This window comes from Triturus cristatus, chromosome 8 (genome assembly GCF_964204655.1).
Source record: "Triturus cristatus chromosome 8, aTriCri1.1, whole genome shotgun sequence".
NCBI classification, from domain to species: domain Eukaryota; kingdom Metazoa; phylum Chordata; class Amphibia; order Caudata; family Salamandridae; genus Triturus; species Triturus cristatus.
The window spans coordinates 184344116-184361328 of NC_140591.1; the positions used below are offsets into that span (position 1 = coordinate 184344116).

Below are 17213 nucleotides of genomic sequence, written 5' to 3' on the forward strand. Positions count from 1 at the left end.
TAGGGCAATAAAATGGATTAGAACTAGGGCTCCCGGTTTTCCGTATTTACAGATTTATACATATAAATACAGACGGAAATCGATATTTCCTTTGTCTGTATTTATAAACGGTAAAATACGAGTAAATAAAAACGTCTTTAAACAAAACTCAACTGCAGTTCAACACTGGACTGCACCGTCTCACCACCTCTACAAGGAATCGCTTTCTCAACCGTCAGTCCCTGTTCGACTGCTTGAGGTAATACGTCGGACTCTAGCGTTCTTCCCGATTCTAGGCTGCATGCGCATCTGAGACGGTTGGGCAACAGGATGTTGATGCAAACTCTGGCTGCTGAGGGAAACCACGAGCCGTATAGTAGGTAGTCTGAGGCTTGATTGATTGAGACCCTGTCATCGGTTGCCGATGCAACTCACTGAATAGCAAAGAAGCTGATGCAACTTACTGAGTAGAAAAGAAATTAAGTTAACTGTCAAGATCCACCACACCAGCGGCATTACTCGATGACCCTTAACTCTCCCAGAGAAAACAGTGAATTTTGCTACACAGGTCGGCCAGCTTCCCCATCGCCTGCTTAAAAACATAGGCTTAACTTGGGTCGGTAGTTCCCGGTAGGAGGCCCAGCACGTGTTTTGGGAGACCAGTACTTTTTTTTCTTCATCAGACATTTACAGATAGCAAAAAAAGTAAAATACACAAAGCGGAATGACGGAGGTAGAGAAAGATAGAAAAACCATCACAAAGGAAGAAAGCGGGAACCTGCAATTGTAACAAAGGGATAGACAGTGTGTTAGTAGACTGAAAAAGAGGCCCGAGGTGAATTGAAGGCTACACAAATGGCCTTGGTATTCATCGCGCTGACATTTAATTGCGCTGGCCACGGATTTAAGAGCATTGGGCATCGGCACTCATTCACTTACAAATTAAGCACTGGCCACATAGTCTTAGATACATATATCCGTGAGCCGTTTAAAAAATAGCTACCACCTTTGAATGCACGCAGTTTGGTATCGATACCCATTGCAAAAAAAAAAAAAAAAAAAAAAAAACAGCTTTTGAATGCACGTGGGGTACTAGAAGCGATATAAAAATGGTTAATATTGAATATCGCCTTTCCAAGCTGGAGAAATCCCCGTGACACCACCCGCGCTTCCAGTGTCTCCGATGACAACCACAGCCCTGGGCACGTGCACATACCATATAAATGAAATAATGGCTAATCTGTCCTTAACGTCCAGCATGTACAAACGTCACTGGGATCAAGTTAGCTCCAAAGAGCAGCCAGACAAGCACTGCTGACAGGCGACGAAGTTTGTAAAGGGAATGCAAGGCTGCCCGGGGGGGGGGGGGGTTGCGCAGCAGCCCCCTAAAATGTTGCCGCGCTAGTCTCCCGCCTCCCGATTCCTGCAAGCAAAAACCCGATGCCTCTGGGTTTCAGCTGACAGGGCAGTATTGTGTAACGTGCTAATTCTTCCAGCAATAGTCGGAGTGGCGATGCAGGGGCTCTAGAAGGGGAGTAACTAACAAAGCCCCATTAACAAGCGAATGGTCTTTTAAAGACCTGTGAAGTGCTCGGGGGCGGCTGTGTGTAAGCGGTTTCAGCCCGGGCTGCCACAAACGTGGGGGGGGGGGGGGTGGGGGGGGAGGTACGCACTGCCAGCAACCTGCCAGGCCAGTGCACAACTCTTGCATCACCCTCTCTCTGCCATTGCACGCCATGCTTCTGAAAGGTAAGAAAACAAAGTGCATTTGCGTTTCAAATGTCCAGTCCTGCCGCTCCCGCCCCCTTTTCATAGGGCCTATGCAAAGGGGGCGGGACCCCAGCCTGATGCCTCCCAAGCTGCTGTTTACCCCTGCTGCAGCCTTTGTACCCCTGCTGCATGCCGTGTCTTTTATGTAATTCATGTTCTCTGAAGTACTTAGATAATGTAACTGGTTCTATTGTTTAGCGCTCCGACACCTTCGGGTAAAGTACGCGCTATATAAAAATGCATATATAAATAAGTAAATCAATTGTACCCCAGCCTGATGCCTCCCAAGCGTGCCGTGAGTGTGTGCTTATGATACCACACGTTCTGTGTGCCCCAGCCTCGCTACTGGCTCCTCTGCACCAGAGTGGCCTGTGCCTGTATGCCCGAGCCTGTGTGCTTCAGTCCGAGTGTTCAGTTTTCCCCGGCTAGTATGCATGCTCCTTGTGCAACAGGCGGCGTGACCATCTGCGCAGAGTAATTGGTGCCCCAGACTAGACTACAGGTCCCGTATTGAAACCTTTGTACACCGATTGTCATACACTGTGCCTTCTGTATACTAACCCATGCGCCCTGTGGTCCAGTCGTGATGTGTGATATCAAAGGATACACATCCCAAATGCCAATGTATGCGCCCCACCCCTGCTACGCACGTCAGAATGCGAGCCTCAAATATCCCGAAATTGTGCATAACCAATGATATAGACAGTGGTTCCCAAACTGTGCGCCGCGGCACCCCGGTGCGCCATTAGAACATGGCAGGGGCGCCGCGCACGTCTTTGGAACCGGGAAAAGGTAGTATGATTCACATTGGGGCTGTTTAGTTTCTACGCAGGACTTTGACTTTAAAACTGTGTCTGGTGCCGACTGGTGGAAGTTCGTCAGACTTGGCTCTTTGCAGGACTTATGATTGGCTTCATAGAACTGGCCGTGCCCCTAAGTGCCCCTGTGTAGGCTGTGTGAGGGACATGTGCAGGAGCAAAGAAGTCTGCAACGCGTGGCCAAGCACAGAAGAGGCACGCCCAAAGTGTGAACCCCCCTGGAGCCAGCACCCCAGAGCCACCATAGACGTGTGAGGCCCTCCCATAAGTGTCAATGCTCCAGAGCCAGCCACTTGTCAGCTTGCAAGAACGTGAGAGAAAGACACACCTCACATGTGAACATCCCACAGGCGCCCTTCTACGGGGGAATAACCCGGAGCCAAGCACATCTCGAGGTCTGAGGGCCCCAGAGCCTCCCACTCAACCTCTGCTTTGTGGGAGAGACGCTTTGCTCTGATCCATGTTCACCCTTTTCACGCACGTCTGAACAGGGTAAGGATTTATTTAGTTCGTTTCTCATAAAATGTTTTTAATACCAGATCTTTCCCTCTATGTTTATGTATATTATTTTGTGTATGTTACCCAACTCTTACTTTATGTCACCAATTTAATACGTTCTTCTGGAACACCGCTGTTCAGCAGATGGTAGGGGCGAAGTTGGGACTGCAGCAGAGGCGGTACCATCAGCAAATATTGAACGGGTTTTCAGTGGTCTTCACTTCATTAACAAACCAGAAAGAGCCTCAATGCCCTCAAAGTCTCTTGAAATGCACATGTGCTTGTACTGCAATGGCAAAGTTTTCAGCTGAATGTATTGTGTTGCCCAATAACAACCGGGCGCAGGTGTGCCTTGTCAATGTAAATAAATGTGGAAAAATACTAGCTGTAGCGTCGCCTTTTGCTTGTGGCAAAAATAAATATGGATAAATACAGAAAAAAAGCCCAAAAAATAAATATGGATAAATACAGACGGAAATGGCAAAAAAATAAATACCATCAAACCGGGAGCCCTAATTATAACCATTATAGCCATTACTGTTAAACAAACCGTTGTTGAGGCTGAACATAGGACGCTCATTAGGGTAGCTAGATAATAGTCGCAGATTAGGTGTAAGTTCTACTGCGGATCTTGGGTAGAAAAATATCAAATCACGTGTCATGATACCCCATGACCCAGTTTCCTGGAATTCACCTAGGATGTGTCTTACAGTTCTACGGTCTGAAAAATTAATGATAATAATGTCACCGGATAGGTTTTTCCTTCGACAGCCCAGCCATGGCAATCGCCTAACATGAATAATTTCACCATTCAAATACAAAGGGAGCGGCCGATTTTGACGAAGCCAAAAAAGCACTTTGTTTTTCAGTTGGTAAAAATTTTCCGTCTTACCTTCCTCTAAGGGTGGAACACCTGTCAGAATGACTACATACGGAGCCGCTTCCGGGGGGAGGTCTACTAGCCTAGTCCTAGGCTCTCTCATTACATCAAATTTTGAATGGGCATCTTGATCAGGGGCAAATCTTAGGTTTGTAGGGTTCCCACCCCCCTGTTTGATGTTCGCCCTGGGCTCAGATGTTAGACGTGATACGCGAGGCGCACTTAGCTGAGAAGATTTTGGGTTAGAAGGATTAATGCTCTTTACCCCTCCCTTTTGGGGGGGGGGGGGGGGGGAGATCGATTATTATTTATTACACATCTTTTTTCCACAGGGACAGAGGCAGGCTTTGATGAAACAGGTGTTAAGGATGGTGGTAACCCTTTCTTTAAGATGACGGATGTAGGGGTCGGTACTACCGTTACAGATGATGGAACACTGTTAGGTTGGACCTTATTTGCTACTGTGTTCTCCCTAAGTACTTGTTCTAGGGACCCTAATTGGAGAGTGATTCTATTCAATCTCTCTATAACTGGGAGAATAAGAGATCTTACTATTTGCTCGATAGACCCAGTAATATTGGTAGTAGGGGTCTCCTTAGATAGAATGGGTTGAGAGGTAGGCAGGGCAGAAGTCATATGCAATTGCGGGGTGGATAGTACAGGGGTATTATCAGGATCTTGGTTTGAAGTTTGAGTAGGCCTGCTTAATTTACCCCTTAGCGTTCTAGCTCCCCACTTTCTCCTTCTTTTTGTTGGCGGGGGACCTTGGCAAAGATCAAGATTGTACTTCCGAGTGTGTTTCTCTTTTTGGGCAATCTCTACCACAGGTGAAGAAGTGGGCGCCCGGGACTCAACAGGCGAAGGGAGGTTACAAGAAGAGGTAGAGATAATGACACTTAATTCATTAATAGAGTCAGCAATAACGTCAGTAATGGAGTCTATTAGATTGGATCTGTCCCGGAGAAGCAATGGAGTGCTTTCAATACTAGAAGATTCACAAACTGTTGGAATTATATGAGTCCCATCATGGACCGACATGCTTGGTTGAATTGAGTGCGGGGACGTGCGCTTGTTCTTAATATGCTCAATCGAGCGGCGCCTGTCACCTCGCCGCTCAGCGAGAGAGTCCTCCCTGTCTGTGTCCGGAATTGTCCTGATGACAAAATGGTCCAAGGTTCCTTTGATAGCCCTTTTTAGCAAAGGGGTTTTACCCGTTACACTCATGGTTCGTGATGTTTAGAAAAAGGGGCTGACAGACTGGAATAGGGGATATGGTAAGTAACCCACAGAGCCTTATGAGGAAATTTAACAGAGTAAAACAATTGGACTAGGTAAAAATGTTATGCGGGTACAAACACGGAATTTTGATAGGGCTTACTTGAGATGACCGTTTCAAGGATGACAGAGGGGGGGGCCCATCCCGGCCTTTTCCGGCCTAGGACGGCCGATGACGGCCCACCCTTTGCCCGGGCTTAGCCCACGCGCGGTCCCGCGACGCGGGGTGTGGTGTTGTATTTAAAGCGCCGCTGGGCAGGTGACGCCGCGTCCGGTGTGAGAGACCCGGGGAACCTGGGTGATGTAGTCCTCACTCAACCTCCCTCCACGCTGCGGCCACGGAGTTCTCAAACGCGGCGGCGGGAGGGTGGGGAGGGACAGTGCAGTGCAGCAGCAGCGAGATGACCAGGCTTCAGGATTCCAGCAGGGACAGGGACAGCCCAAAACGACAGCAGGAGACACACCCCCTTCTTAGTCATTTAGACAGTGCTGCAGCTGCTTCTCTGGTCCCAGTGGTGATTACTCATTCTAAATCCTCTAGGCAGTGCTGCAGCTGCTTCTTCGATCCAGTCAGTACTTCCATTATTCTAAGTCATCTAGACAGGGCTGCAGCTGTTTCTCTGTTCCAAGTGGTAATTCCCTATTCTTAGTCCTTTAATCAGTACTGCAGCTGTGTCTCTGTACCCAGTGGGAATTCCCACAGTTTAAGTCCTATAGGCAGTGCAGCAGCTGCATCTCTGTTCCCAGCAGCAATTGCTCATTCTTAGTCCTCTAGGCACTGCTGCTAGCTGCTTCTCTGGTCCCGTCAGTTAATCCTCATACATAGCCCTCTAGACAGTGCTATTAGCTGCTTCTTGGGTCCCAGCCGCAATTCCTCATTTTAAGTCCTTTAGGCAGTGCTGCTAGCTGGTACTCTGGTCCCATCAGTAATTCCTCATTCCAAGTTCCTCTAGACAGTGCTGCAGCTGATTCGCTGGTCCCAGTGGTATTTCTCATTCTTAGTCCTCTAGGCAGGTATGCTAGCTGCTTCTCTGGTCCCATCTGTAATTCCTTATATATGAAGTGCTGAAGCTATGTCTTTATTCACAGTGATAATTCCTCATTCTTAGACCTCTGCCTAGTGCTACTAGGTGCTTCTCTGGTCCCATTGGTAATTCCCCATTCTTAGTCCCCTAGACAGTGCGGCAGCTGCTTCTCTGGTCCCAGTGGTAATTCCTCATTCCAAGTCCCTCTAGACAGTGCTGCAGCCGATTCCCTGGTCCCAGTGGTATTTCTCATTCTTAGTCCTCTAAGCAGTGATGCTAGCTGCTTCTCTGGTCCCATCTGTAATTCCTCATTCTAAGAACAGTGCTGCTAGCTGCTTCTCTAGTACAGTCAGTAATTCCTCATTCTAAGTCCTCTAGGGCAGTGCTGAAACTGTGTCTCTGTTCACAGTGGCAATTCCTCATTTTACATCCACTAGACAGTGCTGCAGCTGGTTTTATGGTCAGTGGTAAATCCTCATTCTAAGTCAAATAGACAGTGCTGCAACTGCTTCTCTGTCCCAGTGGTAATTCCTCATTCTTAATCCTCTAGGCAGTGCTACAGCTGTGTCTGGTCCCAGTGGTAATTCCTCATTCTAAGTCCTCTAGGCAGTGCTGCAGCTGTGTCTCTGTTCCCAGTGGTAATTCCTCATTGTTAGTCCTCTAGGCAGTGCTTCTAGCTGCTTCTCTGGTCCTGTCAGTAAATCCTAATTTTAAGCCCTCTAGGCAGTGCTGCAGCTGCTTCTCCGGTCCGGTGAGTAATTCCTACATTTGAAGTCCTCTAGGCAGTGCTGCAGCTGTGACTCGGTTCCCAGAGGTATTTCCTCATTCTTAGTCCTCTAGGCACTACTGCTAGCTGCTTCTCTGGTCCCTTCGGTAAATCCTTGTTCAGTCCTCTGGACAGTGCTGCTAGCTGCATTCTAAGTCCTCTAGAAAGTGCTGTTAGCTGTGTCTCTTGTCCCATCGGTAATTCCTTATTCTTAGTCCTCTCGACAATGCTGCAGCTGCTTCTCTGGTCCCAGTGGTAATTCCTCATTCTTAGTCCTCTAGGCAGTGATGCTAGGTGCTTCTCTGGTCCCAGCGGCAATTCCTCATTCTAAGTCATTTAGGCAGTGCTCCTAGCTACTACTCTGGTCCCATCGGCAATTCCTAATACTTAGTCCTCTAGGCAGTGCTGCAGCTACATCTCGATTCACAGTGGTAATTTCTAATTCTTAGAGCTCTGTCCAGTGCTGCTAGCTGCTTCTCTGGTCCCAGGGGCAATTCCCCATTCTTAGTCCCCTAGACAGTGCTGCAGCTGCTTCTCTGGTCCCAGTGGGAATTACTCATTCTAAGTCCTCTAGGCAGTGATACAGCTGCTTATTTGGCCTGGTCAGTACTTCCTTCATTCTACGTCCACTAGACAGTGCTGCAACTATGTGTCTGTTCACAATGGTAATTCCTCATTCTACGTCCTCTACAGTGCTGCAGCCGGTTCTATGGTCAGTGGTAATTCCTCATTCTAAGTCCACTAGACAGTGCTACAGTTGCTTCTCTGTCCCAATGGTAATTCCTCATTTTTAGTCCTCTAGATAGCACTGCAGCTGCTTCTCTGGTCCCAGTGCTAATTCCTCATTCTAAGCCCTCTAGGCAGTGCTGCTAGCTGCTTCTTTGGTCCCGTCAGTAAATCTTTACATTAAGTCCTGCTTGAAGGTGCTGCAGCTACTTCTATGGTTTAATCAGTAATTCGTGTAAACCAACGAAGTCAGTGTAAATCTCAAAGAATGCACTCACCATCCGTAGAAGCACCAGTCTCCAAGGTCAGAGCCTACCCAATCAATTACAGGGAGGAAAACAGACCTGCGGAGGTAATACAAATTTTGTATGAAAAGCCCTCACTCACCAACCTGGTTGGTGACATGCTTCGTCATAGGGCCCCACCGGGCATGGCCGAGTGCCATCCCAGTGTGCTGCAACGCCAGGTTACTGCGGAGCGGGGTTGTGTGTGGTGATAGTGAATTTAAAATTCCCAATTGAGTCAAAAAAGTATTTTATTCGTTTTGCTAATTGGAAAATTAAAACATAATAAAAAGGAGTGATGGTCAAAAAAATAACAGACCGGGTTCACTCCGTGGCGGTCAACATGTTTCTGCCTTTATGTGTAGTTTACAGGCTTTCTTCAGGACCAGAGTGGAAGTGTGGGTGCCCCGGTGGTGTGAACGCACTAAGGTTCACCCTCCCGTGGGCTGCTGTGTGAAAAATAATATGAAACACAGGGAAAAATCCGCCAAAAACTATAATGGTGGAGAGAAACGAGTTTACTCTAAAATGAGAAGGAGACATACAAACACAAGACAAAACACAAAAGAATCGTAAATGTGCGTAGTCAAAACATTGTAAAGCGCCATAATATAGGCTCAAACAAAGTGCGTGGATGGGGACAGTGCCAGTAGTCCGTACCTTCGGTGCATCAACAATGTGCTAGCAGTGCACCTAGAATTAGCCAGGTACTGGTGTCAGGGAAGTAAAGGACTTCACCTGAATAGCGTGACTAGCAATGTATCACGGAATCAACGTGGAGTCCTAATGCTACGTGTGAGACTATAAACTTAGCAAGGTCCATTGGAACAATGAACGCGGTGGTCTCAGATTCGGATCCAAGGTGTTGATCCACTGGAAGAATGTTTCAAGGGCGTTGGTATCACCGTGCCATATGAGGAGCACGTCATCAATATAACGTCTCCATAGGCCTATGGAGAGAAGATGAGGATTGGTGTCAAGTGTACCTTCTGGCTCTTATTTCCTTCTGGTAAGGCTCACAGTACTGTTCGGCTTGTTTTTCCACTATTCAGCCGTTCGTGGCCGCTCTTTCTTCTTTGTCTCCTCCAGGGTGTGCCATTTTTGCTCGCACCTCTCCCCCGGGATCCCTGAGGCGACGAACAGTCTAGCCTCACAGTAAGAACCTCTCTATCCCCCTTGGCATTTCTACCTACCAGGAATGCTTCACAGACCGCGTTCATTGTTCCAATGGACCTTGCTAAGTTTATAGTCTCACACGTAGCATTAGGACTCCACGTTGATTCCGTGATACATTGCTAGTCACGCTATTCAGGTGAAGTCCTTTACTTCCCTGACACCAGTACCTGGCTAATTCTAGGTGCACTGCTAGCACATTGTTGATGCACCGAAGGTACGGACTACTGGCACTGTCCCCATCCACGCACTTTGTTTGAGCCTATATTATGGCGCTTTACAATGTTTTGACTACGCACATTTACGATTCTTTTGTGTTTTGTCTTGTGTTTGTATGTCTCCTTCTCATTTTAGAGTAAACTCGTTTCTCTCCACCATTATAGTTTTTGGCGGATTTTTCCCTGTGTTTCATATTATTTTTCACACAGCAGCCCACGGGAGGGTGAACCTTAGTGCGTTCACACCACCGGGGCACCCACACTTCCACTCTGGTCCTGAAGAAAGCCTGTAAACTACACATAAAGGCAGAAACATGTTGACCGCCACGGAGTGAACCCGGTCTGTTATTTTTTTGACCATCACTCCTTTTTATTATGTTTTAATTTTCCAATTAGCAAAACGAATAAAATACTTTTTTGACTCAATTGGGAATTTTAAATTCACTATCACCACACACAACCCCGCTCCGCAGTAACCTGGCGTTGCAGCACACTGGGATGGCACTCGGCCATGCCCGGTGGGGCCCTATGACGAAGCATGTCACCAACCAGGTTGGTGAGTGAGGGCTTTTCATACAAAATTTGTATTACCTCCGCAGGTCTGTTTTCCTCCCTGTAATTGATTGGGTAGGCTCTGACCTTGGAGACTGGTGCTTCTACGGATGGTGAGTGCATTCTTTGAGATTTACACTGACTTCGTTGGTTTACACTATTTCCCTCGAGGGGATCAGTCGTGTTATTGCCCTTCCTCTTTCGTTGTTACTTTTAATCAGTAATTCCTCATTCTAAGTCCTCTAGACAGTGCTGTAGAAGCTTTTTTTCCCCTGGATTTATAAAGCGCATTACTACCCAGAGGCGTCTAAGCGCTGCTTCTCCGGTCCAGTTGGTAATTCTTACATTTGAAGTCCTCTAGGCAGTGCTGCAGCTGTAACACTCTTCCCAGTGGTATTTCCTCATTATTAGTCCTCTAGGCACTGCTGCTAGCTGCTTCTCCTCTGGTCCTATCGGTAAATCCTTATTCATAGTCCTATAGACAGTGCTGCTAGCTGCATTCTAAGTCCTCTAGAAAATGCTGCAGCTGCTTCTCTAGTCCCAGTGGTAATTCCTCATTCTTAGTCCTCTAGGCAGTGCTGCTAGCTGCTTCTCGGGTCCAGTTGGGAATTCCTCATTCTAAGTCCTCTAGGCAGTGCTACTTCTCTGGTCCCGTTTGTAATTCATCATTCTAAGTCCTCGAGGCAGTGCTGCTAGCTGCTTCTATGTCACAGTCGGTAATTCCTCAGTCCAAGTCTTTCAGACAGTGCTGCTAGCTGCTACTTTGCTCCCGTCATTAATTCCTCCTTCTAAGTCTTCAAGACAGAGCTGTTAGCTGCTACTCTTGTCTTGTCTGTAATTCCTCATTCTAAGTCCTCTACACAGCGCTGCAGCTGCTTCTCTGGTCCCATCGGCAATTCCCACATTTTAGGTCCTAGAGGCAGTGCTGCAGCTGTGTCTCTGTTCCCAGTGGTAATTCTTCATTCTTAGTCCTCTAGGCAGTGCTGCTAGCTGCTTCTCTGGTTCCGTCAGTAAATCCTCAATTTAAGGCCTCTAGACACTGCTGCTAGCTACTTCTATGGTCTCATCAGTAATTTCTCATTCTAAGTACTCTAGACAGTGCTGCAGTTGCTGCTCCGGTCCAGTCAGTAATTCCTACATTTTAAGCCCTCTAGGCAGTGCTGCAGCTGTGTCTTTGTTCATACATCCACTACACTCCAAACCAAAACACATAGATAAGACAGTGTCATTTACAACATTAATAGCTTGACCTCTGACACATGTACCTACTGCATTCCAAGTGCTTATTTCCATTTCCAGCACTGACAATAGTTTGGCTAGTGGGGATAAACCACCACGGCGGTTAATAGGTTGGCCAGCTTTTTTTCCATTATCACTTTGCACGTGGGAAGACACATCGTGCACACATGTGGATACTTTGCATGCATGGAGACACCATAACAGATGGGAGGCAGAGGGGGGGGGGTGATACAACAAGTCATGTAGACAGATCATTTTTACACTTTCACGTTAAAAACCGCCTCCTCTAAATCAGGCCATCTTAAAAAAATATAATTCAGACAGAGATTGAGTTTGACGAGTGCGATTACTATTTATACTGTATGTGTGTACTTATCGGTTTACCACCTTCTGTAGTCAGTATTGAGTGCTCGCTATTGAGAGACAAGTTTATAAATGAACAATCAAGTAACCAAAAGGAATGAAATAGTCTTATGCTTAGAAACACAAGCGGTAAATGTCAGTATGATCAGAGTCAAAGGGTATATATGTAGGTTTATCATCAAAGTTTAAGTGGCATGATATAATTATGCGAAGCAACATTATTGAAACTTTGTTCTGTACCTCTTTTTAGCCTCAAAAATACTAAAAACATAGACTTAAAGAAAAATGTAAGTTAGAGGGACAGAGGATTCAGAAGAGCCGTATCCAGATCAATGGAACAGGATGATACTTTCTTTCCATCACTAGAAATGAGGAAAAAGCGATCATCAAATATAGCGAACTGTTCTCTTAAGACCCGTAACTTGCAACCGTAGTACTTTATAAACATCACTGACACCTCTCATACAATATAGTGCTACGTTTCTAGAGTAGAAAATGTAGTTCTACTGTATGCAACTATGCTTAAGGGGGATCGCCCGTCTACTACTCACAAGTTTCATCCATTGAATTCAGCCAATTCTCCGCTGCCCGTGGCTGATCGTTTTACGGATATTGTTTGTAAGTAATTATAGCACTTCCGGGTCGCACAGCAACCAATCCTACGGCTGAAGTGAACATACCTCGGGAGCCGTCCTGGAACGGCGGGTGCTGTTGTACTCGGATTGGAGCATTAGAGCCACCTCTTCCAATCCTAGTGCAACAAGCGTATATTCGAAGGGGTGATTGGTCTGCAGAAACGCCACGTTTCTTTGTGTAAACAGACAGTTCGATTTGGCGCGCGCCTCCAGTTTGAAAGTTGGAACGAGCAGAGTTTACCTTAAATTCAGATAGATATGAATTATTGATAAACTGTGCGATGGCAGCACGTTTCCTACTCGTCTTGGCAAAGCAGTTAGTGTTGCTGTCTGTCACCTAATGTTCTGGATTTTAGGGGCGGGCTTCAGCGAGGAGCAGTTTTGACCTAGTGGAAGGCGAGCTAATGTTCTTAAAGCCCGTGCACGAGCCGAGCCCAGAAATTATGAGTTTGGTAAAGCATACAACCAACCACGTAAAATATGATAAAGTCTCTTGAAAGTGCGAAATAAAACATTTCGTTAACTAGTTGGAACCGTTGACATTATTACGGCACATTACAGCACAGCACTGAGAAGTATTTATTAAAAGTGATAGTTTTGTACAACTGCCAGGTAGTATGAGCTCACTTATTCGAACGTGCTTTCATATGTTATAATGAAGAAAAAAGAGTTTTGATGAAATAAAATATTTGCCTAAGATCACACAATTGAAGCAAGGAGGTTGCGATTTATCCAGGGTTTTCGGTTTCACTCTGTACAAATCAGTCAGTACATGGGTAGCTATTGTCTTTCCTTATGTGATGGCTTTAGTATTACCTTAGTGCATTCTTCTGCAGCTTGTAAAAACTGGCACAAACTCAACCCAAGGGTATTGGAGTGCTTTACATGAGCACCAGTTACGTTACACAAGGTCACGTTCATTGTTTGTTTATAGGCATGGGGAGATTAAGTGATTTGCCCAGAATCACATGCTGTTGAGCTGATGCTGAGACTCAAACTTGGTTCCCGAGTTCCATAGTCAGCAGATCTGGCCCTAACACCACATCCCGGGTAGAGGGATGGAGGCAGAAGCCGCATGAAAGCTTGTTCTCATTATAGACTTTTTTTATTTTCCTAAAGTTTTATTAGTGATTATGCATGTTACATACACAGCGTCAAAATTCACATCAATCTGTATAACAACATAAACAACCCGTGGCTATATTGTACATTAAAAGATACATCATCAGATATCTCAGTTGTAAATTGCAGTGCAATGTCATAAGGAAGGCTGGCTTGTACAATATTAATGTTCATCAGGTTCAGATGATATATCCTGCACAGTTGACTGTAGATATTGCAACAAGGGTTCCCAAATATCTTTAGGTCTAGAGGGGGCCGGCAATTCCTCCGTATATAATACCAGATTTTCACAACAGTATACCATGTCCTTTAGCCACTGATCTGAAGAGGGACTAGCTTTGCTCTCCCAGGTCATTGCCACCCACCGCTTAGCTAACAAGAGCGCAATTCTTTCCAATCTACCCTTGCCACCCTTCAAAAACAGTACTAGGCCCTACAAGCATACATGTGGAGAACATTGTAGTTCGATGTTAGTCATACCTTTCAGCTAGCTTGTGTATTACATCAGCCCAGAACATAGCCACCCGTCTGCATTCCCAAGCCAGATGCCAGAAATCAACGCCGTGTGCCCGCACCGTTTACATGTGTCGCTGTCTCTGAGACCATATTTAAACAGTTTGTGCAGTGTGTGGTAGACCTGGTGTAGGTATTTGAAATGAATTATGTGCAAGTTTCTGTTAGATGTGAGTGCACTAGTGAGTTGGCAGCAGTGTTCCCACTCCTTCTGTGTGAGCTGTGGGTTGAGTTTTGCGTTCCAGTGCTCCATGCTCTTGTTGTGGGGCGGTAGTTTCTCATCTCTAGCAGCTCTATACAGCTTGGTGACTATTTTATGTTTCATGAAACTAACCAGCAGAGCATGCCAAGTCTGCAATGTCGGGGGTTCGGTTGGAAATGTGGGGTAGTGTGCCCGTGTTGCTCTCTTTAGTCTGTGAAAAATGAAAATGAACAATGGCATTTTATTTTGTATGTAGCTTAAATCGTTTTCTGTCAGAAATGCACAATTGAGGAAGCTATCTTACAATTTGTCAATCCTAGTCAAAGCCAATACTCGCATAGCACCCGGTTCCTGTGTAACCGATGCTTCTGCGTGATAGGCGAGAGGCAACAGAGGGGAGTAAATAGGCAAATTCGCCACCACACAGCCAAGCGCCTGCTAGGCTGCTATCGTAGTATCTATTGCATTAATTTCAGTTTTTGGCGTGCCTCTACGGGTGTGTGTTAGTATAGACCTCAGAGGGATGAGATGTGCATCACCATCTTCCACTGCGACGTGTGGGATGAAATAGTGTACCAGTAGTGATACTGTGCATTAGCACAAAGGTAAAATAGATACATATCAGGTACACTAAAACCCCCTTTTCTATAGTCCAATGTGAAGGTCGCCCAGCTAACACTGGCCTGCTTGCTGCCCCATATCAGCCTTAGTAGCATCGACCGCAGTGTTTTATAAAAGACCGAGGGTAATGAGATAGGTATATTACTGAATAGGTACAGAAATTTGGGCAGCACGACCATTTTTATTAGGGCTGTGCGGTCAGCTAGCGACAGAGGCAGTCGTATCTATCTGTCCACTTGTTGCTCTAACTTCGTGCCAAAGTTTTTGCGGATAACTATTTCGGGATTTCTATGGACCCATATCCCCAGATACTTTACAGGGTCCTCGGACCATATCAGAGAGAATTCAAGATCGTGGGGAGACGTGGTCTCAGTCAGTGGTACCACAACTGATTTGGACTAGTTTATGTTGAGGCCTGAAAACAATCAGAATCGCATATATTCCCTCTATATTGGCGCCATAAAGGTATGCGGCTCCCTAATAAACAGTAGCATATCGTCAGCGTAAAGGGATATGCTCACAGCACGGTGGAAAACGGTGGACAAAACGCAGAGCTGCCGCTCCATTTCGTTGCCGCTCCATTTCGTTGCCGCTCCATTTCGTTGCCGCTCCATTTCGTTGCCTAATAATGTAAGCCAGTCGCTCCAGCACCACCGCAAATAGGAGCGGTGATAAGGGGCAGCCCTGCCTGGTCCCTCTGCTAATTTGTATAGGATCCGAGGTATTGCCTTCTACACGGATCCGTGCTGTGGGATCAGTGTATAATAGTCGTATCCAAGTGATAAAACTGAGGGGAAACCCCATTCGCTGTAAGATATTAAATAAGTATCCCCATTCTGTAGAGTCAAAGGCTTTGGCCGCATCAAGCATCACAGCCGCAGCCTTTAAGGTAGGATCAAGTATGTGAAACATGGCAAAAAGCGTACGTAGATTGTGCGAGGTGGATCTATCAGGGATCAAACCAGATTGGTCGGGGAGGCCCAAATTCAGCATCAGGGGTTTGAGTCTGGTTGCCCACAATTTCGCATCTATATTGATGATCGATAGCGGCTGATATGAATCACAGCGGGAAGGTGGCTTGTCTTTTTTGAGTAGTGTAATTATTAGCGCTTCCCGGAGCGTAGGTGGTAGTTTACCCACCTCGAAGGCTTCTGTATACATTTCAAGTAAATAGGGTGTCAATTCCTCTGCAAACTCCTTCTAGAATTCGCAGATGAGGCCGTCCAGACCTGGAGCTTTTTTATTTGGAAGATCTTTAAACGCTTCATGGATATCCTCTGCAGTGATTGGTTGGCTCAAGTATTCCCCTTTGGCCATCAGATAGCCACGCAAGGGCAATGTCCGATAAGTAATCATCTAGTTCCTGGACATCCGTCCTACCCCTTGTGAGGTATAGAGTTCTGTATAGGTGTGTCTAAATTGTGTTGTGGTGTCTTGTATAGTGCAGTGTCCCCACCGGAGGCATCTGTTATCTTAGTAATGATGTGCCAACCCTTTCGGGTCTATATTTTAACAGCAAGGTTGTGCCCTGGCCTGCCCCCCTCTGCGTATGTGCGGGCCACTTGCCTCCTGGATAAATACTGGAGTTCGTACGCTGCCAGGTCATTGAATTCTAGTAAAGATCCTTTAAGTTGTGCGAGAATCAGTGTGCTAGGGGAGCTCTTGCATTCCCGTTCAAGCCTGTCAAGGTGTTTTCGACTTTGGTCAATTGGCCACGGATATCTTTCAGAATCCCCGCCGTCGTACTAATGCATTTGCCCCGTTTTGTGACTTTGAATGCCGCCCATAGGGTTGATGCGCTGTCGACTGATCTCTTGTTCTGTACAAAGTATTGTATTATGGCCTCACGTATCATGTGAGTGTAAGGCGGATCTAACAATGCTGCAGATCGAAACTGCCATGTGAATTGTCGGCTGATAGTCTGTGGGATGTGTAATCAAAGTTTGACTGGGTTGTGGTCAGATAACGTTCTGGGTAGGCCCTCTATACTTGACACCCAGGTCGTAGCACCCTCGCTCAATATCCAGTAATCTAGCCGTGACCAGCTACCATGTGCTGTGGAAATGTGTGTGCCCTCCAAGCTCTCCGCGTTGCGTGGTCGCCACACATCTGTCAGGCTGAGCTCGGTCATCCCTTCGTTATTAACTCTGGCCGCTTTGGGTGAGTGCCCTCCCATACCACTCGATTTGTCTTTGCTGGGGTCTTGGTGGGTGTTGAGATCGCCACCCAATATGATTGTAACATCGGGCCAAACACGCAGTTTGGAGATTATGCGGTAAAAAAAATCAGGATCATCGATATTAGGACCATAGACATTAACTATAGTTACTAACTTCCCTGACAGTTTGCCATGTGTGATAGCATAACGGCCTGCCTCGTCTGTACAGTTTTTAATCATAATAAAAGGGAGATTTTTCTTGATAAGCGTGAGCACCCCTCTGGCGTATGCTGAGTACGAAGAGGCCAATCTATAACGGACCCATTGGGTCCCAATTTGTGTCTCAGTATGGCGGGTCAGATGTGCTTCCTGAATGAGGGCGATTTTTACCTCGTG

At 46.4% G+C, this 17213-nt stretch overlaps 1 protein-coding gene across 3 annotated transcripts in view; it reads right to left on the minus strand.

Annotated features, from left to right (window-relative positions):
- Positions 1 to 12240, minus strand: part of LOC146801785 (E3 ubiquitin-protein ligase TTC3-like) — a 1762960-nt gene extending 1750720 nt beyond the window's left edge. For all 3 annotated transcript variants that reach the window (XM_085621278.1, XM_085621277.1, XM_085621276.1), the window contains exon 1: positions 12118 to 12240. The gene's annotated coding sequence lies outside the window, so the exon portion shown is untranslated. The remainder of the gene's footprint in view (positions 1 to 12117) is intronic.
- Between the last annotated feature and the right edge of the window lie 4973 nt (positions 12241 to 17213).